The sequence below is a fragment of the Atractosteus spatula genome, chromosome 10, assembly GCF_055471065.1.
Source record: "Atractosteus spatula isolate fAtrSpa1 chromosome 10, fAtrSpa1.hap1, whole genome shotgun sequence".
NCBI lineage: Eukaryota > Metazoa > Chordata > Actinopteri > Semionotiformes > Lepisosteidae > Atractosteus > Atractosteus spatula.
Genome location: NC_142715.1, coordinates 24565630 through 24588382, shown reverse-complemented (window position 1 = coordinate 24588382; position 22753 = coordinate 24565630). Strand labels below are relative to the sequence as shown.

At 40.2% G+C, this 22753-nt stretch overlaps 1 protein-coding gene, 1 non-coding gene and 1 pseudogene across 2 annotated transcripts in view; all 3 read left to right on the top strand.

Moving 5' to 3' along the window:
- Positions 1 to 22753, top strand: part of LOC148826073 (uncharacterized) — a 588722-nt gene that overhangs the window by 358374 nt on the left and 207595 nt on the right. The gene's annotated exons all lie outside the window — the stretch shown is intronic.
- LOC148826083 (5S ribosomal RNA) lies at positions 109 to 227 on the top strand. The gene has a single exon (XR_016093384.1). It is a non-coding gene; the product is annotated as a 5S ribosomal RNA (ribosomal RNA).
- On the top strand, positions 765 to 883 carry LOC148826082 (5S ribosomal RNA; annotated as a pseudogene).

Sequence of the window (22753 nt, the reverse complement as noted above, 5' to 3'; positions counted from 1 at the left end):
CTCCCGCAGCTCCGTCCTCATTGGAAGGAAGCAAGAAAAAAGCAGCGTCGTAAAAAAGGTGACGGAGCTGTCCTCTCTATAAGAAGGGTGCCAGCGAGCCTTGCTCTCGCTTACGGCCACACCCCCTTGAGCACGCCTGATCTCGTCTGATCTCGGAAGCTAAACAGGGATGGGCCTGGTTAGTACTTGGATGGGAGACCGCCTGGGAATACCAGGTGCTGTAAGCTTTTAAGCGCAGGAGGCGCCCTATCCCCGCTCGCTCGCTCATTCCCCTGTTCACACGTGCAGTGCGGCTTGTCCGTCTGTTTATTTGTCAGCTTTGGCGAGACACGGGTGCTTGTGTATTAGCGTGAGCGTTTTTTATTCTGATCATGAACAGTTTTACAAGTCCGCAAAGGATCGAGGAAAGGTTTATCGCCAGCTGAAAAGAGACACAGCGCTTCGGCTGTGGAGACTTGTTCGGCTGGCGTTCGGGGAGTCGCGTTTTTCAGAATTGTATTGAGATCGTTTTCCACAGAGCTCAGATGTCAAAGCACAGCAGCAGCTCTCCACAGCGATCCTCTATAGCGCCCTTTCTCCCGCAGCTCCGTCCTCATTGGAAGGAAGCAAGAGTGAAAGGCTGAAGTGAAATAGAGCGGGGACGAAGGCAGTGAAGAGAGAGAACGTGGGAAGAAGAGAAAAACGCAAGGGAAAAAAAGCAGCGTCGTAAAAGAGGTCACGGAGCTGTCCTCTCTATAAGAAGGGTGCCAGCGAGCCTTGCTCTTGCTTACGGCCACACCCCCTTGTGCACTCCTGATCTTCTCTGATCTCGGAAGCTAAATAGGGATGGGCCTGGTTAGTACTTGGATGGGAGACCGCCTGGGAATACCAGGTGCTGTAAGCCTTTAATTGCAGGAGGCACCCTCTCTTCGCTCACTCGCTCATTCTCCTGTTCACACGTGCAGTGTGGGTTTTTGGCTTTTTATTTGTCAGCTTTGGTGAGACACAGGTGCTTGTGTATTCGCATGAGCGTTTTTTATTCTCATCATGAACCTTATATACTGTATCTCTACATCCCATAACCTTTAACGGCAGGTGCCTGGGTGTGGACATGTTCTGATGTAATATTTAATTTAAAAGTAAACATTTTATTAAAGTCTGTTATATTGTTAAAATCTATAAGCGTTATAAATATCAATTTTTGCTCGTGCTTATAATTTATCGCTGCTAAATGTGTCTTTTTTCAGTTATTTTAACACTTTTATGACCTATTCACTAAAATATAAAGACCTGCCCTACAACGCTCTTCTCAAAAGATAAAATAAGTTTTACATTTTTTGATTCAATGTAATTTCTTTTCTAGAGAAACACATCATTTGAGGCTTGGGTTGCATGTTAATATTTTTAAGGTTTAAAGACTTTACGTTCACGGTACGTGGAAAATCATTTCAAACTTTTGAAAAGTTGTTGAGAATTTGTCATTGAAATAAGCTTACATATTTTAATTCAACGTGATTACTTTTCACTCTCGATAAAACACGTGTGAGTTTGGGGCGGGGGGATATGATGGGGCGTTCTAAAACATCACAACCATTTGAAAAATGTCTTGAGCTATGTAGGCATGGTTACAAATTTGGAGTTTATGCTTAAATTAGCCGACTTGCCGGTTTTGAAGTGTGACACCTGAGCTGTCAGGCCCCGATATTGACTGCTGCGAAGATGGCTTCTTTGAGTAGTGAATCATCGGATTCCTCTGCTATGCAAACTGAAGAAGTAGGTTGCTAAAATATTTTTTCTGATAGTGGAATTGTCATTTCAATCTGTGTTTAGCGTATTTCGTTTTCAACACTTTGTCTTCTTTTTAGCAAAAGCTGACCCAGCACTCAGTGGTGTGTGACAGTGGCTGTCATGTGAACTCTGACGGTGATTCAGGTGTTGGGGGTCCATCAACGACTGATGAAGAGTTGCTACAAATGGTAAATATTAAACCACAGCAAGTTCGAAGCAAACGAAAAACTCTAACACAAAAGAGGCATTACAATTGTAAATATTTTAGGTAAAAAGCATGCCTATTTATTTTGTTAAGCCTTCCTTTTCTTTTTTCCTTTAATAGAATAACGAAGAGGTCGACGCATCAATCTTCAAACTACCATCAAGCTTGAATGTTTCGTGTCTGTTCATGTGTGTTCGCCAAAATGTGATTAATGATGATGTTCAACCTAGTTTAGCTAACGATGGCTCTAATGAGCCCGATGCTATGGATCAGATTGTAAAGTCGGTGGTATGTTGCACCTTCAACCATTGTTTAAAGGGGGTTGTGGTTGATGAATGCGCGGCCTGTTTGATTAATCATCCAGGTCAACGGGGTCACACGTGCCTGGTTGTCGGGTGCGCGGATGAGTACTGTGGTGTCTCCGGGGGAAAGTTTATGTAAATGAAAGTATTACTCACACCACACTTTTCTTTCCTGAGTTTCGTGGCTTTTCTTCCTCCAACTATCTTCCAAATACAGTCCATAATCCGTTCCCTTAATCCTGATCCGATCCGAGTTCCAAAAGTCCGTAATAAAGCCAATCCGCGATGTATCCTTATCCAGTGTCCGTAATCCAAAAACCATAAACCTTTTCTCCTTTCAGCAGTCCGTTATTCTTTAGCCCGATCTTTAACATACACCTCTTTCCTCTCTTTTCCTCCAAACCGCATTCACCTTATCAGCTTCCGCCCTGTTCACTGCCTCCGGGGCACTTATATTTCGGTTCCTGATGCGGCTCAGCTGTGTCTCATTGTTTCTCAGGGTAGACCCTTTCCATGTACCGGTCAGCTGATTCTTTTTGGCAGCCATTTTGCGAAGGTCCATATCTAGTATTTTAAGTAGGTCATTCCGAAAATACCTGTTATGAATGACCCTTTCCACTGGTCATGTTACAGTACAAAGATGTGTTGTTTGCCGTATTAGAAATTTATAAGTGTCTCAGTTTAGCCCGAATTTTATCGGCTGTTCTGTACATCGCCAGTGGCCTGGGTGCCTATACTTTTACAGATGATACTGAGCGGAGTATAAAGCACTTGCTGAGAAAAATAATTGACGACCGCTCGCCATATGAGTATGTACGCTCCTAACTTGTAAAGGTAGATGGAAAAATACTACACGTGACTTTTGGTGCATTGCAAAACTTATTTTATACTTATTTATAAATATTTTTACAGAAAAGAAAAAAGATCTATGTAAAACCAGGGCTGTGAAATACTCGCAATGTGAATAGAGCTTTCACTCCATTTTACAGACACAGGTGTGCCATCGTGAGAAGAATGAAGAATTCCGAATGTATATATAAGAATTCTTACAAAAAGTGCTTTACACTCTTCTTTCTGCAAAGCTTGAAATGAAAATCAATTAACTGAATGCTAATGTCCTTGAATTTGTTAAAGAGATAGATGTGCATGTAAAGAACATGAGTGAAATTACTGCGATTCTGATGTTTTCAGATCAGAAACAAGCCTGGCGGATTCAGCGGTGTGTATTCCAAAACTACAACGTATTTTACATAGAACCTGTGGTAACACCGTCCCTCTGATCACTCAGGCTAATTTATTTGCTCTGTTAGGGTCGCCCAGTTCGGTGTTCACTGCTATAGAAATGGCGAGAGAAAGGGCGTTATGAATGCTTTTTCAGATGCTGCTGAGTTTCTCAACAATCTTGGGGCGATAGCTACAACTAATTTTCTGCACCAGCATTTAATTGGCGATTGCAAGCAGTAGTCTGTAATGTGTGTGAAAAGTTTAAAAGTGTATACTGGGATGTTTCTGTAATTTAAAACCTACTGATGAAATAAAGTGGTTCACATTTCACATGCTATTTGTCCTGCGAGTTCTTTCTGTGACACTTTACTCAGTCAGTCAGTCAGTGTGCGTGTGTGCGTGCGTGCGTGCGCTCACATCCCAGAAACTCGCGGCACTCACCAGACTTCCCACACCTCCGATTCCCTAGGGTTATAATAGATTGCATTCAAACCTGCAGCAGACATAATCACCTTCCATCCCTCGTTGCTAATACGCTCTTTCACACACTTATTTATAAATCGAAGGGGATGCGGTGGTGGGCATTTGGACCCTGAGGCCTGGAGCTGCTAGGGGTGGAAGGCGGGACAACAACACTCATTATGACACACCATTGGCTCTCGAGGGGGCGGGACATCCGCCCATAACATTGCACCATTGGCCGATAAGGGGGCAGGACATCTGCCCATGGCGGCCTCCCATTGGCTGAAAAAGGGGGCTTGGTACCTGTCAAAATGTTTGATGAAAGGTGTCGCTTTATTCTACTCCCGGGCCAAAAACAGCCCTCGGATCATCAACTCAATCAGGAACTCCTAGTCTCACAACTGCATTCCCTCGGTGCTTCCCTACCACCCTAACCCAATTTCTATCCCCAGGACAATCATTAACAATGACTACATTTTACAGGACGATCCCTCCATTGGTACTCTTTTTTCCGACCGCCCAATCATCTCTTATCGCTGACCACCACATAAGCTTCTTGTTCACAGCTCCCTCACACTCAGCACCTTCCCCTGCAATAGCACTCGCTGCATCACTGGCAAATACATATCTAACGACATTCAGGGCATCACAGGACAATTCCAGATAACCCTGACAACATCCTGTATCTCATTTACTGTATCTCTTGCAAAAAATGCCCAGCTATCTACATTTGGGAAACCGAAAGGAGACTAGGAGAATGCTTCAAAGAACATATTAGGGCTGGGAAGGTTAAAGATTTCTCCAAGCCCATAGTTTTTCTTTTCACCTCAAATAGCCAGGATCTCTCAATGACTGACTTATTTTAATGTAATCTTCTCTATTCTCTTGCAGGTTTTGACTTCACACCTTTCTTCACCTCTCTCCATTTTCCACTTCCTGTGTGGCCTCTCTGCTGCTCCTGCCTCCTCCCCTCTCCCAGCTTTTGTTCTTCTGTGCTATTTAATCTTTGTAATCTGCCCTGTCTTTCTCACACCTGAAGAAGGCTTCACAGCCGAAACATTGAGTTTTCTCTCTTCTCTTTTCAGTATGGAATAAACCTATTACTTGTTCCTTTGCAGACTACACATGCTGACATAGTTTAGTTCAGGTGGGTAGCTGCTTCAATATACATTTGTAAATGTCAATTTAAAACTGTAAAAATAGTAAGATTGTAACTCCACTTTAAAACGTGGCAAGAAATAGACACATGGGAGGCTACACCCTGGAAAGGACACCAGTCCATCCCAGGGCAAAGATATAAAAAATAAACATATAGGCAGCACATATCAAGCCTTACAAGAAATCATTTACACCCTCAACACACACCACAGGTCCATTAAACTCAAATACACCAAGCATGGTAGCCTGATAGACTTCCTAGACACCACCACATACAAGGTTTCTTCCTTCAACAACACAGACAAACTGGACATCAAGGTATTTTTCAAAGACATATTCACACGGCTTACTGCAGAAGGATAGCTTCCACCCAAAACATACTATAAAAGGACTGGTAAAATAACAACTCCTACACTTTCACAAAATCTGTACACAACAACAAGACTTTGAGGAAGCCAAATACACACTCTTCCCAGCTTTATGCCAGAGAAGATACACACAAAGTTTCCTCAAAAATGTGGCACAAACATTTCTAAATAGAAAAACTCCAGATGACAGAAAAATACCCCTCAACACATCATATTCTCAACTCAGCATAAAAACCAACCAAAAACCATGATATTAGAAAACACAAACATACTAAGGGAGCACAAAATCATATCTGCACACAGAAAAAAACAAAAACCTTCAGCATTAATTAGTCCAAAGCAAGCTAAAACCTGTACAAAACAGATCATATACACCAAGAGCCAAACATTTCATAACAGAAAACAATGATCCAAAACAAAGAAACTAAAGAAATCTTCCAGTTGCAAAGGGCACTCTCAGAAAACATCAATAACGCCATCTACAGCATCCAGTGCAAAAAGTGCGGGGTGACCTATGTGGGGGGAACGGGTAACTCCATCCGAACCCAGCTGACACAACACAGGTACATCAGGAACCACGGGACTGGAAAGCAACCCCAACTGGACAGAGATAGAAAGAAAGAAAAAGGAAAGGGAGTGGATCAAAAGACTTATTACTATCTTTACACAAGACCTGAACATCAGAAAAACCGGGAGGGTTTTAGTCGTTGGAAGGAGAGTGCTCTCCTTGTCCCAGATGGTCCCCTCTCGGATAAAATCTGGGAGAAGGAGCTTTGTTCCCCTCTCCTAACTAGCCAGATCCTACAGGGACTGGAACTCTTCACCATACTAACACGCAACAAACAGAAGAATAACTGAAACCAATCAGCTATGGAAACTCGCACAGCTTGCACAGTCCTACTAGGGAGGAAAACAAAAGACCCTGATTGCCTATTGAGATGTTAATGGTCCATGCATAATCCCCACCAGGGAAAGCAGAAACCCATTCACCAACTGAAACTGCACCTACTCATACAGAAACGTACAGAAGGAACACAGACCATAGGATACAAACTAGCCCCCTAGGAGGAACTACAACACACTGCCCCTTACAAAACAGGATAAAAACAGGCCAGCATGGACACAGTGTCCCAGAACAATGCCTGAAGAAGACCCAGGCAGAAACATAGCAACACACAGAAAGGCAAGATTGTCTTCCTATGGAGCCACAGATTCTACAGAGGTAAAGCTGCCTAACAGTGGAAACCTAACGGTGTCAACGAAGCTTTAGGCATTTAAATGGTAAGTATGGATCAATCCAGAGTTGACAACGCACGCAACCGTACGGTCACCCTCCACACTGCCTACACAACAAACATGTCAAACAGACAGGATACCTTCCAACAAGGAACCAGGATCATCTACAAAATGATCCAAACAGTCCACCATTTACAAAACACAGCAGTTTTATTGGACGGGAGAACCGAGCACCCGCCAGCCTACGACGGAAGACCGAGGAACTCATAAAACCTGCCAAGCCACCCAAACTCACATATTTGAAGCTGGTAAGCAATGCCAAAAATTGGCTTCACACCACACTGCAGATCCTCGAAGAGCAAAATCTGTCATACAACTAGAGGATCTTGAGCTTCCCCACTGGGAGGAAGCTTTCACACTTGCTTCCAACTGATCAAAGAAACATTATGGGAGGAAATTGCAGAACACCACCTTTGGACCCTACAGTACACAAGCTATCAATACTGGGTTAGGGAAGGACACTCGGGCAGATCAAATTATCACAGCAGTTTTTAAATTCTACAACGACTTCTACTGGAAAGACTGCGAACAAGACCAAGTAAGAGTTAAGTTGTTTTATAAAGTCATTAATTTAGAGCAAGGTATAATTCTGATAAAAATACAATAAACAATATGGTGAAGCTATTGGAGAGAAAATTAAGGCTCGGTTAAGAAACTGAAACAGTCTTGACTTGTTCCTTTACACAAAAGTTATTTATTTTCAAAAGAGACCCATGAGGATTCCTCTGGTGTGCAAGACCTGCCTCAAGACATTTGACCAGTTTCCTCTTCACCTAAAGAGGGTGTGTATGAAATGAGCCTCAGCAGAGGAGATCAGCAAGTTCCTTCTCCAGGCCAGGAAGGACTTGTTGAATCACCTGAGGAATGGGCAGGTCGGGGATTGCATGTGTGGTGAGAATGTGAGACTGGCGGAGTCCATGGACTGTTTTATGTGGAATCCTGAAGACACATCAGCAAGGTAAGATATCTATAATTTATAAGGCTTCTTCTGTTTCATTTCTAACCTTTACCTTTATGTAAGGGTATGTTAAAATGATATACCAGCGATCCAGATGCCCTGAGCAAGAGGCTGCTGTCCAGGAGGAAGAGATGCCAGAGACTGAAGTGGAAGAGGAAAGGGAAGATGTGAGTTCTGGAGAACTTTCTATTTTTTTCCAAATGTATCTTTTGTTTTATACTTGTATTCTAGTTTGTCTTAGAAGTAAAAATGTTTAAATGTGTATTTTGTATTCCTACTGTCCTCCCAGTTCTTAAAAGCCATCAGCAGGCTCTCAGGAAGACGGTGACCCAGGCTGGACTGGACAGAACGCACTCCCTGGATGCTCCTCACCTGGCTGGGTTTAAACAGGACCTTACCAAGGATCTTGGAGTGGCAGATTGCTCTCAGGAGGTATTTATTTTTAAAGGCATTTAAAATTGAGCAGTGATATTTCCATAGCACATGTTTTTACTCCTTAGCTTAAAATTCACCCATGTGAAATCTCAGCCATAAACATAGTGACTCTACATTTGTCAGGTAGAAAATGTTTCCAGATTCCTGTTTTTATGGATCCATCTGCATCTTCCTTAAACTTTGTAAAGGGCCTATCCAAAACAACAATTATTGTAACCAAATGAAGACCACTGGACTATCTCACCAAATCATTGCTAATTATATTAAGAACATAAACCATTTTCCGGGCTACATCCTAAATGATATCAGTGTGAAAGTAGAGGATCCCAGCCTGGCTAACCTCATCATCAACTTCCAAAGTATCCTAAAGGATATTCAGAAGAAGAACAGTAAGAATGTTGCCAAGAGATTACTAAAAATAGGTCATTTTCATTTTAAAACTTCTTTCAGTTGTACTTTTAATCTGAATACAAAAAAAGTTGATGAGTATTAATTTCTCCCACAGATATAGACAGTTGCAGAGTCCAGAACCAAGTACGAAGGATTGCTGGAAGGTGTTGCAAAGTGTTGCAAAGAGAGATGTGTTGCACAGACTGGGCAAGACATCACCTTGCCTGAGCAGCTTCTTGTACTGTATTACCTGCAGGTCTTTCTCCAGCTGAAGCACCTGTAGCACCCAGGGGTGGTAAAGAACATGACAGTAAGAATACTTCATACAACAAAAGTAAGAAATTACATATATGGGATTTTTACAGTTTGATGTATTCATTTTTATTTTCTCGCTATTACAGGTTGAGGAATGGGTGCAAAGAAAGTGTTGTTTCAACAAGTGGGCACAAAAATGGTCATAATTCCTATTAAAGAGCACAAAACCTCAAACAACAGCTGGCTTCCCTTGCATTGAGTGAAGAAGAGGAACATGCAAGTTGATGGCTACATTGATATACCCATCCACTCAATTCAGGGTTGTGGTAGAACTGGAACCATCCTGGCAAGCAGTGGATGCAAAGTACTGTATCACCCATAATGTGACACCAGTCCATCACAGGACTCACTCACACCATGGCCAATTTTCATAGAAGCCAATTAAAATCCATGTTAATACCGAACAAAAGACCTCCACCTGCATAGCTCCAATCATGTACGGTATTTAAGAAAATCTGGAATGTACCTTAATTGCATTTTATTTGTGTTTTATCAGCCGTTTCATCTTTACTTCACTAAACTGCGCTGTACTGCCCAGGTCAGCAGCTGTGAAAGGAGACGGAGAAGATGGACTGGTCAGCCAATGTATCAACAGTGTCTGAAGTGCTTGAGAAGTGGAAGCCCAACACAGGACTGCCACCAAATGGCATGCAAATTAAAAAGTTGATAAAGTATCAAATCTGGGAAGGCCTGAGCATCACTGACGATCCTGTGAAGGGGAAGAAGTTTGTGACTTCCAGGTGTTTCCAGAAGGGAGAGGTGGTGTGTGATTACAACGGCAAGGTCATCACAAAGACAACTGCTGAAGCTCACAGATGACAGAGGGAGACATGAGATGTCTTTTCTTTTCAGATGAACCTGCACAAAAACTGCATTGATGCTCGTGAAAAACACTGAGCCTGCCTCCCGGATAAGGAGGCAAATCGGAAGATGGATAAATCCATCAAAGAGAAAAGACAATGTAAGGGCTGTAAGAAAGTCATTTATAATCAACGAACAGCCTGTCATAATTCTGTCTGTGACAAAAAGGGACATTGTTGAGGGGAGAAGAGCTCCTCTGCGATTACAGCATTTCCAGGAAATAATTTCAAGGTGAAGGACAAGCTCTGGAGTGGTTGGTTCACTGACCATTTCAAAAAAAGAAACTAAGTAAGTATATTAGAGTGCATATTTTGAAGATATTCATTTTCTTGTACCTTGGAATTAATGTAAAAATTATATTCATGTTAATGTCTTGAAAATAGCATTTCTCATTCTCATCAGCAAGGATATAAGGAAGGGATATGGGACTGCTAAAAAGATACATGATTTTCAGAAGAGTATATGAAGGCAGATAACTATCCCACTCAATTGTTACTGCAAAGAAATGCCACAGTGTAAACAAAAAGGTGAACCATTCTTGAAATTTATTGACAGAATCTGAATAGCACGGCATTCCCAAACCAGGCACTGGAGTTTCCTGCAGCGTTAGATGGGTAGTCTCTTGGTAAGAGAGAGATCGACAGAGTACTGGACTTCATGAACGACACCTTTCCAATTCATCGAGAACAGAGCCCACAAGATCTAGAGTCTAGAGAACAATTTCTTACAATATTAGTGGTAGTTTCTGAATAGGTTAAGGACAACATAGTTGTAGAGCTATCTTGCAACTTCTTAAAAGTTGTAAAAGTGATTATCATATTGCCAGTGGTTTATATTTAAAACCTAAAGATTTTAAATTGAATCTTTCTTAAACAAAGGACATTTTTCACAGGAACAGCAGCCGAAATCAGTTGATGACTGTAAATATGACAAGCTTGTGATAAATTTTAAAGTGCAAAACAAAGTTGTATTGTTTTGGTTTTGTCTTCAACATCATATTAATAGGCATGTTATTTTTAGAGCAGCTGCCTGCCATTCACCACCAGCCAAGATGCCACGAGGTACATGAAATGACCCAGAAGTACTTAATGATACAGAGAAGAGCATATGGGGGGAAAAAAAAGAAGACAAGAAATATCCATTAACACGTGCATCTAGAAGCCAGAAGACGGGTGATGATCAGCATTTCAAAAGCAGACACTGGAGGTTGAATTCAAGTTTTAACAGTGATTGTCTATGTTTGGCTTCAACACAAATCATATTAATATGCTCACGTTATTAATTTGTACAAAGTCCCCAATATTCATTACAGGCGACGTTCCCAGGAGTACACACGACCCAGCCAGAACGTGGCTAGCTGACGTGCAGTGGACCTCAGGGAAAGAACTCTTGCCCACACGAATGTCTCTGCTCTGAAAACCACTGGATAAAGGTATATGGCGGTCTGTTCTCAGCTGTTGATTTTGTGAAAAATATTGAATATGAAAGATTGAAGTGTCACTATTCAATGAAGTTCAGACATAAGTATTATGTTGAGAAGCTAGATCTGTTCTACTAATAGCTTTAGAACCTTAATATTGTACTGTTTGCTCTGGTTTTCAGACATCAGTCCAAGATCATTGGTGGGTTAATTGATTTCTGGTAAGATTGGCCCCACGTGTGAGTGTTTACATTTCTATCTGGCATCCTCAAAAGATGGTTTTGTTTCCTTTTCTTAATTGCTCTTGATTACTAGAGTTTATTTGGCATGATACATTTGTGATAAATGCTTTTTCTTTGTGAATAGTCTTATTTTAATCTACATAATGTCAATGAGTTGGTACCTTAAAGAACAAGCAGTAAAAGAAATGACATTTCAGGTTTATTAGCTAAAGTTTTTATAAGTGAACAGATTCCTTTACAGTGCAGAGACCCATCTTTAATATGCTGTGTGTGCTCATAATGGACTTGAAATTTGTTTTTGTCACAATGTAAAGGTATAATAAATAGATAATATACTCTATTTATCAAGACTTGACTATTTTAATTCCATACTTCCATTGACTGCTTTGGAATGCATTCCTTACAATTTTCCTAAATAATCATTGTCTCACAGTGTAGACCTGGGTGACATAACAGGGGTCAGGGCTGTGTTGACTGGAGGTTTGTGTAGACTGGCCATTGTCTATGTGAGACTGTGGGATCACTAGGGCCCCCCCCCCAACACCTGTAACATTGTCAAGTGGTATAATTACCTACAAAAGCTAAAGTTTCCTCCATTAAGGGGTCACTATTTGTTACATTCTGGTGGAACAAGAGACAAGATAAACCTCTCACTGTCACTGACGGAGCAGTCCGGGACACTCTATGCTAGATTGGACTGTTGTCTTTGGAAGATGGGGTCACAGGTGATGAAATAGACCACAGTCCTGCCTAGCTGTTATATCACTGACAGACTCACCCACACATTGAGAAGAGAGCACTGGTTTCTGTGCAGAAAGCAGAACAACTCACTTTAACTGGTCAATTAGGTCTAATGAGTTTTATTGCTCTTGACATCTAACTTACTCCAGCCCCCCTTGTGGAAACAACCCCTAATTACTGTTCATGAGCTCCTGGCCACACTTGTTCCCAGTGGAACCAACCTGGAGCAGCAGAACAGAGGTTTTTGTTTCTTTAAGTTGTCTGCTGTTGTAAAACAAGTCATCCCTTAGGAATAAAAACTCTCCCTCTAGTCTGGTTGCTATCTCGTTTATTTGCCCCATATTCCCAGGGCAAAGCAGCTGAGTGATCAAAAGCTGAACTGCAAGGAGCTGAATTTCACACTGGGTTACAACAGACCCTGGTGGGAGAATGGGCAGGAGAGGGCCGGTTGTGCTCCTGAACTAGTCCCCTCCTCTCCTACTCTCGTATTTGCATCACAGTCTATAAACTCCAGCCCTATTACTTTTCTTCCAGTTCATTTTTTTAATACAGCTCGTGAATTATGTATACTCTTGTGAAGTATCAAGAAAGCACTCGTATCTTTATTTCACGTACAGTATACAGCAGACTGCTTGACAAAACAATAAAATAAAAGCGCTATTCCCGACGGTCTAGCACAGTAACCACAACTCCAAAACTTTAACTAGAGGAAGAAACCCAGCTTCTGCTCAAAAGAAAAAAAACATTGAAATCATAAATCTCCAACACTGGCTGGAGACTCTGTGTGTCCGTGCTCAGCGGTTATATAGGACAGGACTCAGCGCGCAGCAGGTGCGGCTCATTGCTCTACGCTCCGTTCAGAATGCACGTCTCCTCCTTCCAGACTCGTAACACCGCTGCATACATCCCTCTTAAATCCCAGAAACACAGAAACTCCGGGGTGTTTCTGTGAGTCAGTACTGGGTTTCTCTGTTCGAGGTTACAAGCAGAAACAAAAAAAGCGCTGAAAGCAGGAAGTTATTTCTGCTCGTAGGCATAAACGTGTAAAAATACATTTTCTGATTCCTAAAACCCTAATAAAATCCATCTAAGTCTCCCTTTCGTTCCCAATGCACATAACTGAATATAAACCAGTCAAGTTCAGGTACTTTTCTGATGTACAGTATCTGAATAGTTCTGGCGCGGCTGTTGTAACAAAGATACTTACGAACTTTTTTTTCCATACGAGCTCTTGCCGTTTTTAAAATGAATATTTTTTTGAATTCGCTAAATCACACGAAACACCAGCATCACTTATCGTAAGCATCTGACCAATTACATTCCTGAATGTTAAACCCATGTAGTCTTTATTTTTAACTTGTTTTATTTTTTTTAAAAAATTACACACCTGTTAACTTAGTCCGGATCGCGGTCACCGAGGACCACTCCTGTCTCCCCAGATGACACTTTTTATTTTTAAGATTAACGCGAGATAAACAATGTTTGTTTGAAACCGCTCCACAAATTTTCTCACATGCACGTATTCTCAGATATCACCACAACAAAACCATAAAGTTTGTTTCCACAGACATGACACTATTATGCAATAAACCAATAAATGAATGAACTAGCAAAATCCCAATAAAAACACACGGCAACCCAGCAAGCACAGCATGTCAATATCATACATTTTTACCAACAAAACCGCAAAAGCAAAAACCAGCAAATATATATATATATCCCATGTTTTTACCTTATTCTGGAGCATGATATATATCCAAAATAACCCAGACTAGTTTCTCTCGAGCTAGAGACTAGTAAACGTTACTGATTACGTATAAAATGTTTGAAGAACGAGCGCCAGAAATAAGGCAATTTGATTGGTGAAAACCGCTGTAATTCTTTGTATTTTCAGCCATTCAGAGCCCTTAGGGGGTGAGACTTCCTCTAGAAGCTTCAGGCTGCATTTTTAGCTGTCAATCATTGACTCAGAAGGGATAATCAATCAGTTTTTTATCAGTTTCTTATCAGTGCTCCTTTTTTTCACACCAGAAGGCAACTCTGAGGTTTTTTTTCATTGCATAACAGCAGATAAAGGCTCTCTAGCAGTGTCTTAAGGTTTTTATAGCAATTGCAATGGTTTTTATTCTTATTATTTTCAATTTTTTTATGATTTTTTATTATAGGCTTGAAATTTCATTCCAGGTCCAGTCTTCACAAAACATGATGTAGAACTTTTTTCTAATTGATCAATTTGTCCCAAATTTTTATCCAAGCTAGTAGCCACCTAGAACAAGGTTTTCAAATCATTCCCAGGCCCTTGACATGCATATAGTTGAAAAATCTGACCTCTGAAGACCGAAAAAAATGTTCGCCAGCTGTTTTTTTTGTTTTTTTTTTCATATGTTTGTCTGCTGAGTGGACACATTAAGAAATATAAGAAATTTGACTATTCACACTCAAAGCCAAGGGGGTTAGTTTCAATTTATGACCTGAACCAGGCTCCTGCTATGTTCTGCTGCAGAGATATAACAAATGTTTAAGGGGGAGGAAATTCCAGGCGGACATTGGCTAAATATGTCACTGGTAGTAAAAGGTTAAGTATTCTTGCCATTTTTAGCATATTGTAAGTGGATTTTTTGCAAACATTTTATTTTTTAAATCACATGAAACACAATCAACCCATTGTAACTTCACATTGATAATTCCTGAGCTTTATAACTGTGTATTATTTCTTTTTACCTTGTTTTAATATTTTTTATTATTATTTTTGCATTTTACAGAGCTTTTTAATATATTGTGAGCATTTTAGTGTCATTTTAAAATAGGACTATCAATGCTCCTGACTTTTAAACCTGTATTTATTCTGACATTATTCTCTCCACCTGCAGATGAGGGAGGTATTTGATTTTAAATTTGTTGATTTGGGGGGAAAATATACATTCATTTCCTTGTATGTATCACCAGTGGGAAACTTGGCATTTTTGGATGAATTGCAATCTTTACTGCAAGGCCTTCAGACTGATATAGAAATGACTGGAGATTTAAATGACACATTTGATAAATCAGACAGGAACAGCATAACATCTAAAATGGCAGAACCCTCTAAAGTACTGAAAAATTTCCGGCACATTCATAATAAATAACATTTATTTAATTTAAAGCATAAAATTTGCTTTAAAAAGAAAACCACAATTTGTACGATATCATATTTCAATATCGACGTTCAGATTAAGAATTTGAGGATTTGAATATCAATGGAGAGTACATTGATTTTGGGACAATGTTTGCATCTGAATAATCCTTCCTCCTGGAAAGAAGGAAAAAAAAAAGTTTTGAGTCTCAGTCTTCAGGATCCCCCCCTAAAAACGTGCAAATTTGTTTCCGATGTATTTTGGATAAAGATATAACTCTCATAGAAGATACATTTTATCAGTTGAATGCAGTCGATACTTTCGACTTTTTATATGATGATAGGACCTACATTTAGGGCTCAGTATTGATAACACTGCTGCTATTGATGGAGTAGAAATAACTGATGTACTGGCAGTTTTTTTTTTCTGAGGCAAGAAGTCCTAGAACACCTCCTATAAAAATGTTAAGATTACGAGCAAGAAATATTTTTCCACCTCACCTAATGCTATTGCATTAACGAGGCTGAAGTTGGCTTCTTATTCGCCAGCTGCTGCTTTGCGTTTTTCGTTCCATCTTAAATGCTGCTGCTGTGATGTTATGTCGTCTTTCGCCTGTAGATGGCTCTCTACAGTCATTTTTAAAAATATCCGGATGTATTACTGTACATTTCCTCAGTAAAGGGGAATATGTAAGTAGAGACTGTCCAAATTGCATTTTTGTATGAAACACATTTCAGAAACACAACTCACAATAAAACAAACTGGCATGTTATACCACGAGTAAATAAGACAAAGGCAAAACGTAAATTCACTGGCACTTTCTGCATATTTTCCACGACCTTGCCTTCTGATCATAAAAAGTCTCAAACTCTTGCATTTTACAAGACATTTTAATATAGCAGTTTTAAATGGGACATTTAGAACATGGCATATGAGAATATATGGTTAACTGAGGATGAGCAGAGGGTGATTGCACTTTCTGCTTATTGCTGTGAAGCTACCTCCTGGTTATAAAAATGTCTAAAAATTCTGACACAGATGTGTGAGAGACAATGGAAAAGACTATCAAAATCCTGAACTTCAGGACATTTTACTGTACCGTTTTTTAAATACGACTCTCTGAACATGGCATGAGAGAATACATTGTCAAATGGTAAATGCAATGTTTGCTATATTGCTAGGGCCCTCCCTCCTGATTTTAAAATCGTCTCATATTTCTGACATCAAGGTGTGAGACACAATATAACAGACTGTCAAAATCCTGAACTTCAGGACATTTTATGGTACCATTTTAAAAATATGACCCTCTGAGCATGGCATGTGAGAAAATGGCATGTGAGAATGCATTGGGAAAGGTGAATGCAATTTCTGCTGAATTGCTATGGCCCTCCCTCCTGATTACAAACTCGTCTCACAATTCTGACACTGAGTTTTTAATTTAGTTTTAGTTTTACGATGTAGGTCATGCGTTGACATATGCATGAACACACAAAATGTCTCATTCCTGATTCAGCTCATGCTCCATAGGAGAGAAGAGATTCTTCCTGTTTTTCGTACAACCATATCAGAACAGAAGCCCATGTCACCCAGCTCTGATTCAAGATCGAGTCGCATCTTCAACATTTTGTTTTTGTTTCTGATCATTATTTTCTTTAGTTATGATCAATATTGAACTTTTTCTAAATAAAACAAAAATAATCAAACATGCAGGCAGATTTTTGAGAAGTATTAGGAGTTGACAGGGCGCTCCTTCGGAATAGTCGTCAGAAAATGTGAGAAAATGAAAGTTACGTAAACTCTCACACACAGCATTAAAGATTGGAATCTGATCATAAAAAAACTAGCTGTCTCCCCGTTGGTAATCAAACCCCGGTTTCCCGCGTGACAGGCAGGGACACAAACAACTTTACTAACTAGGAGCGCTTGCTAGCTATTAGGAGGCATTTACTCTTAAATATGTTACTGTTTTGGGTTTCGACTTTAATTTTCCAGATACCAGTTTTTTACAAAAGTAAAGGCACATGGCACATGTGTGGCACATAACATCCGAGTTTAGTGACAACTACCTCAGAGATTGTAAGCTGGGTAGTTTCAGATCACTTTCGATCTTAGTATCTAAGTGCCGTCTCCCACATAACCGATTCGAACAATCTGCTTTACAGAGGAGCACTGCCGGAGCTTATTGTTGGCAAACTGAAGACCAGGCCGACCTCTTCTGTGACTTTTAAACACTAAATCTCAAGGTTGTGAATTCAAGCTCCATGGTGGTGGGAAATTCCATAGGTAATGATCAAATTTTCTTGCATGCTAATCAAAATAAATATTAAGAAACTTTTCCCGATACCAGTTTTTTACAAAAGTAAAGGCACACGGCACATCTGTGCCACATCACGTCCGAGTTTAGTGACAACTACCTCAGAGATTGTAATCTGGGTAGTTTCAGATCACTTTTTTATTAAAGGATCAAGCAAACCCGAATACTTTTGCAAGAGAAATTTCAGAATCCCAGTCAAACCCAGTATGATTGCTGGATCCCTCGAATTCAGCTGAACTACAGCACAGATCTGCAGTCCATGGTTAGAATACTGTGGGTGCGTTGTATAAGCCATACCGCCCAAAATAGTTCTAAAACAGGAGATGCATTCTCGTTTAGGAATGTGAGATAAAGTGAAATGGTCTGGGAAGAGTCCTACATTTGAACAGTTCAAAATAGACGTAAAGGGGTATTTACGGACTCTTTCGAAATGTAAGAACAAGCTGTGCGGACCTTATCTTTATTTACCTTGTGTAATCCTTTTTCATAAAGTGTAATTGTATTATAGCATGTGCCCCTGCCGATGTTATTGATATGTTACATATTGATATGTTATTGAGCACATTGATATGTTATTGAGCACACATTGATTTGTTATATGTGCTCTTGTTTGTATTGTATGTAGTTTTGTTGTTTTCAACTGACTTCAAATGAAAGGGAATTAATTGCTTTTTCACAGTCTCTCGAGAAACTCAGTTTTAATGCCCTCCATTTTAATGTTGGTTGTGCTTGCGTGCTGCTTCTGTCTGTGAAACTTGAATGTTCTGCTTCTTCACACCGAATCATTGGCAGGGGTTGAGCTTGTTATATAATAATTATAATAAATAACTTTATTTTATATAGCACCTTTAAAGGTGGCTTCTCAAAGCGCTTTACAGGATGACAACAACAATAAATAAGAAGAATACACAAGATAAAACACAATTAGAATATATAGAGGAGACAGTGGATGGTGGAACTAAGAAAAGCAGAGGGGTGAAGAATGGAACCAGTTAAGTAAAGGCTTTTCTGAAGAAGAGGGTTTTAAGTCTGGATTTGAAGGAGTTTAGAGAAGGTGACTCACTGATATCCTTGGGGAGAGAGTTCCAGAGCTTGGGGACATAACAGGAGAAGGCCCTGTCACCCATACAATGTAGACGTGGTTGGGGGACAGTAAGGAGAGCAGAATTAGAAGAGCGAAGGTTGTGAGATGGGGAGTAGGGTGATAAAAGTTCAGACAGGTACTAAGGTGCCAAGCCATGCAGAGCCTTATATGTGAGCATGAGGATTTTAAAGTTTACACGGAATTTGACCAATAGCCAGTACAAGGACTCCAGGATAGGAGTAATGTGAACACTTGCACTAGACCTGGTCAGGACCACTCAGACATCCTGACAAGTGAAAACAAATGGTGTGTCGAATGCACCAGTAGTTCACGAAACTATGTTTCTTCCCTGAACTGCTTTGCTTGTGAAGCGCCAAGCTGCCTTGAACGGATCGCAGAAATCAAATATATGGATGGATTCAGAGTGTGCTTTCCAACTTTTGTGCAACATTTTCCTTTGATAGGGCGCAGTTGTCTTCACAATGTGGATTAAAGTGAAAGGAGTAACATCAGTATAAAACAGCTTTCCTTCTCGATGCACCTTGGTTGTTTTCCATATTTCTAATGATTTTGGTTTCAAGATCTCAATTTAGTGTGAAACATAAAAGCCAGCTGGATAAATCTCTTACACATAATTTATAATGGCCTTTCAACTAATAGCCCATGCAGGGATCAAAGCCCAGCTGTTGTTATGAGCTGCGTTATGCTCTGCAACATTCAGATGAGAAATTTACCTCTGCTTCTTCATTATATACACAGTGAGCAATATTTGCGAACCTATTGCCCCCCGTGGACTCTGTATTTGATTGTGGTACAGGACCGGTCTTGGAGAAATGAAGTGAGGAGGGTGTGTTCATTAAAAGGTTTACAAAGTCCCTGGGAGGGCTCAAACCACCACCCCTTCAGTTAACAGCTGAGCCACAAAGACTCAAGTAGAGCTTTACACTTCTCGGTCTCAGTGAAATTGATACACTCGATGAATTTCTGTTAATTCAAGGAAAAGAACCAAGAACGGCTGAGATTTGCAGGTTTAATTCATTCCATTCTGTGATTTCTGAAGGGAACCCTGTGAAAACACATGTTTTGACGAGAAGGGATGGACATATAAGGTCCGCAGGCTTGGACAGTATGGTGAGGGCTGCAGGTTGCGGGTTCGACAGCAGCAGCAGCAGAACCTGATCAGTATCACTTACCTCCGATGTCCTCCATACATCCACAACACTGAAAATGATAAACTTGGTGAATTTCCACCTATTTTCATCAAGTTGAAAAGAAGAACAAACAGTGTCCCTGGATCTGTTATCAAAAACACCACCTTAACTTCTTGGTTCATGCCATTTAAACTGACATAATCAATGGAGTCATGCCGAGGTTGTGAGTTTAAGCCTCACCTGGAGCAGCTTGGTTTTCTGTCTTGACAGGTAAACAGTGTTTTGTGGTATTTGCTTAATGGAGAGATGATTCTCTGTTAATTGTGCTCCTCCTGGAAGAGGTAAAGATGTGAATTTCATGAGGACATTAGTGGAGATGGTGTATCTGCCCTCTGTGTGAGTGCTGTGCAGGAAGTACAGTCTGTGGTCTGGGAAGAAGGGACTCTCTTCAGAAGAGTGGCACTATTCACAGGAGAGAATATACATTAAAAAAATATTTTTCGGGATGCTGATTTTTCTTCTTTGGGGAATTAAAAGGAGTGCAGTTTGTGACCTTGTGGTGCAACGGTACCACGTCTGACTCCCAATCAGAAGGATTTGTGTTCAAATCATGTCGAGATCAGGCAATAATCTTTCAGGTTCTGCTGGTGCTGAATCTGGAATTCTCACCATGCAGTTGAGTTCTATCTGTACACCACATAGATAATCTTAATGAAATAACAGAGCAGTGCAGAACATGCGGTGAGGAGCTCATGCAGCGAATACTCTTGAAAACGATAAAGTCACTCTGCACATCTGGGAAACATCACATCTGACTTTATAGAGAGTTTCATCCGAGAATGGAAGTTAAGAAGTTTCACACCACTTTTTTTGACAGGCTTAATACATCACCCCATCTAAAATGAAATTCTAAGTGAGAAACATGTGTTTTCTAAATTCTTATCAGTTTTAAAATATCATCTCAAAACAGACAAAGGGTTTATGTGTCGCTCTGAAATTCTGATTGATTTAGAATTAAAAGAAAAGACTGTTTTCTTCCACAACGGCATGAAATGATCAAATCTTTCACTCTACTTCTCTCTTGTAGTTGTATTGGGTCACGTATCATGTTTAATCACTTCTTCTAAACACTGGTGCACGTTTTCTCCATGAAAAAAAGATGTTTTTCCCTTACATGATTTCTCTTTTTTTATCAAAGAGAACAGAAAGAAGAAAAAGTAGTGCCGTAAAAGAACTCTGTCGCCCTTAGGATATGTCAAGCGCATTGGACATGAAAAGTGTCCAATAAAAGCCATTTCTCTTTGTTTCTCTTAGTGTTGGGGCTGCTATTGTGTGTAAAGGAGGCAACTTGCTCAGCCAGCAGACTCAACGCTTACTGAAAGCAGATGTCTCAGAGTGGTGTGTCCAAATGGCTGTAAAAGAGAAGCATTCTGCTGGCGCCGTGGCTTAATAAGTTAAAGCACCTGTCTAGTTAATGGGAGGTCCTGGTTCCAAATCCCAGCGATCATTCATCAGGACTAGTGTTAATATCCATGGAAAGTACTTCAAAATAAAAGTTTTAACTGAAATATTTCAAGAGTAGGAAAGCATTTAAAGTAGAAAAAATCAGTTCAGATGATATCTTTTAATTTTTGAGAAATGTGCACATACATCACAAGACACTGAACTTTTTCTTCATTAGAGCATGCATATAAACAGCCTATCTCAAAATGTTTGTAATCGTTATTTTTATCAAATTTAATACATCGTCTATCAATAGTAAGAAAGTAAGAAAAATATTTTAGAAACTATGAACTATGAAGAGCGCTTAGCAGGTCGTGTCTTTATCTCAGTCGGTAAAGCATCAGACTTTCAATATGGGGGTCCAGGTTTTAAGTACCTGTTTGGGTAGCTGTGTTTCTGAGGCTTTTGTGAACGCCCAAATCAGTTGATGTATTGTCCTTCAATTTTTCAAATTGTGTCATGGATATTTTAAATGTTCAATCTTTTCAGGCTCTTTAGCATTTTCTTTCAAATGCGAAACAAGTTCAAGGTGTTATTGTCACTGGGCTGCAGGTAGATAATCTACATGAGAGCGCATGTAACAGCACAGGACACCTAGTTAGGAGCTCACACAGCTTTCAGCTCAGTGCGCAGCGCTCTCTTGCCTTCCTGAATATGACTTTAAATTAGTTAAAATCATGTGATAGTTAACAAAGCTTAATAGTGAAACAGCCAGCACAAATGGTTGCGTTTGTGATTATGTTACTTCTCTACTACAGCAGTGTCGATAAAAGAAACTCTGAAACCACTAAAGCACTGTACAACTGAATTTGGGAGAATAATATCAGGGATTCTGAGCGATGTCTGCATACAAGCAATTCAATACAGATGCTGAAGTCTTTAAATATTGACTCTTCCTGTTGTGCTGCCTTTTCCTTGAAGGAGAACTATTCAACTGAAAGAATGTTAATCGCAGGTTTAAAACTTGTCGTTGCTATTTGGAGAAATCCACAAACTCGTGTTTTTCATGTGTTTTAAAAGACAGCCATACCCACTGACAAAATAACGACACTGCTGCTGATTTTTTCCGGAGCCGAATCACAGTTGACCTTTGTGAGCCAATTGATGAAGCCGACCCAGTGAATACTATAGCACAGTGGTTCTCAAACTGTGGTACGCGTACCTGCAGTGGTACGTGGCGTGCCGCCACATGGTACGCCAAATGACCCTGGAATTGTGTTGTGTGCGCTGAAAAAATCGGGACGCGTTTTCATATTTTGTATTTTTATACGTGTCGAATACGCAGCCTACGTACTACGATACAGTGCGCGCTAATACTTCAGTGGACACAAGAGATACTCTGTAATTCTATACCACTCTATAGGAATACGTGCTACGGACGCAAGTGACCAATTGTATTTAAAAAAAGCTACTGTATCTCCAGCAAACAGGGAGAAAGGAGAAT